At 39.0% G+C, this 2,213-nt stretch overlaps 1 non-coding gene across 1 annotated transcript; it reads left to right on the forward strand.

The window, feature by feature from the left end:
* The first annotated feature begins 309 nt into the window (after positions 1–309).
* Positions 310–527, forward strand: LOC118145843 (small nucleolar RNA U3). Its single transcript, XR_004731346.1, has one exon. It is a non-coding gene; the product is annotated as a small nucleolar RNA U3 (small nucleolar RNA).
* Positions 528–2,213: the final 1,686 nt, after the last annotated feature.

Raw genomic sequence — 2,213 nt, forward strand, 5'->3', positions numbered from 1 at the left:
CTGCAAGGTTGTAAAATCTTCCAGCTTCCAGTTAAGTCATAAACTTCAATATCACCCTCTCCAGATTGATTATTGCACATCAGCTGAGAGATTCCTCCAGCCACATCCAAAAGGGTCTTTATCAAATAGTGTAAGTTAACCCTTGTGCTGTTAAGTTGCAGGGGTTTGACTCCTGAGTACTCCTATCTCATCTAAAAGATAGCACTGGCTCCTGATGAATTTTAAATGTTAATGCTGATATCTGGCACCAAATTCTAGTTAATGAAAGCCCCACCTTCACATCTGGGAGAAGATGACAGTCAAATTGGTAAGACTATACTTTTAGGGATTATTTCTATAGTGTGTTACTAGAGAAGTTTCTCTGAACGTGTAGAGCACCAGAAACCACTAAACGATGCAGCATTCACTCCTGAACGGGAAACCAGCTTGTGGTGTTGCTTTGCCTTGCCACAACTGCCGTTTGCTGTTGATGATAATTCCTCTCTTCCTCTGGGAGTATAAGAGGGAGAGGATGCATTTAGAGTGGTTTTTAAATTAAAAAAAAAAAAAAAAAACCTACCTGGGCATGGTAGATCACACCTGAGAGCTCAGTAGTTCAAGATCAGCCTGTGGGCAACATGGCAAAAACCCATCTCTACAAATAATCCAAATTAGCTGGGTATGTTGGCATGTACCTGTAGTTTCAGTTACTTGGGGGGCCTTGCAGTAGGATTGCTTTATCCCAGAAGGTCAACGCTGCAGTGAGTGGATATGGCACCACTGCTCTCCAGCCTGGGTGACAAAGTGAGATCCCATAAAAAAAAAAAAATGTCTTCATGTGATACTGGGCTAGGCCTGTATACAGACATAAATACTAAATTATTTATTCTCTATCTTAAAATAATTTATTCTATGCCGTAATACTAGATAATTTAAGTGTTAGTTACCTGAGAGTTCTTTTTCTGTCACTGTCAGAGCTAGGCAGGGCTTATGTCCTTTGTGTTTAAACACTTTTAATTCTGGGCTGGGCATGGTAGCTCACATCTGCACCACTTTTGGAGACCAAGGCAGGTGGACTGCTTGAGGCCAGGAGTTTGAGACCAGCCTGGCCAAGGTGGTAAAACCCTGTCTCTACTAAAAATAGAAAAATTAGTTGTGCATTGTGGCACATCCGTGTAGCCCCAGCTACTTGGAAGGCAGAGGTAGGAGGATCACTTGAACTTGGGAGGTGGAAGTTGCAGGCAGCTGAGATTACGCCACTGCATTCCAGCCTGGGCAAAAGAGACATGGTTCCAAAAAATGCTAATTTTATATATTGCTTATAAAATTGGGTAAAACAACTAAAATTATCTTTCTCTATTGGTATCTCCAAAATTTAAAACTATTTTAAATCCCACTGGTGCCAATTTATTCTTGTGGCTAATATTCTACTGGTAAAGTTATATAAACACCTTTTCTCACAGGTGCAAGCACTCTTGTAGAAAAGTTGAGCATGTGGGACTATAAGGGCAAGTTTTGAGGGATACAATTAGTTTAGCCTCTTCGATTAAGGAGAGGCACACATCCCCAGACAGCTGACAAAATAAGAAACTTTGCCTTCTGGGTTATTTCCATCCATCCCAACTATAAAGAATTTTCTACTCTCCATAAACTTAAAAGAAAATTACTGAGAAGATATTAAGATACTTTAGTGACAAAGCCACCTGGGTAGAGTGCTCCAACTTCTGAAATATATACAGATAAATATAGAAAGCTATTTTAAATCAGACAGTACAAATTACTAAAAAGACCACACAAAAAAACTTTGTGAAATAACAACAGTCTCTAAATCGATTAGCTTAAATGGTTTCACGTAGCTACTCACTAGAGTCTGTAACTGAAAGCACAATTATGCTGGCTCAACAATAAAAGTTGTTTAAGAAAAACTTAAGCTAAATTAAACTTAAAAGAGTTTAATTGAGCAATGAATGTTTGCAAATTGGTCTGCCTCCTGAGCTAGAGTAGACTCAGAGACTCATTGCAGCGATGTGGTGGAAGAAGGTTTATGGACAGAAAAAGGAAAGTGATAAACAGAAAATTGAAGTGAGGTACAGAAACAGTTGGATTGGTTACAGTTGAGCATTTTTCTTATTTGAACATGGTTTCTACATTTAGCCAAATCTCAGTGATTGGCACAAACGTAGGCTACAGTCTGTTTGCACATTTACTTGTTATAGTTCATGGGAAACATTTGT

This window comes from Callithrix jacchus, chromosome 10 (assembly GCF_049354715.1).
Source record: "Callithrix jacchus isolate 240 chromosome 10, calJac240_pri, whole genome shotgun sequence".
Classification (NCBI taxonomy): domain Eukaryota; kingdom Metazoa; phylum Chordata; class Mammalia; order Primates; family Cebidae; genus Callithrix; species Callithrix jacchus.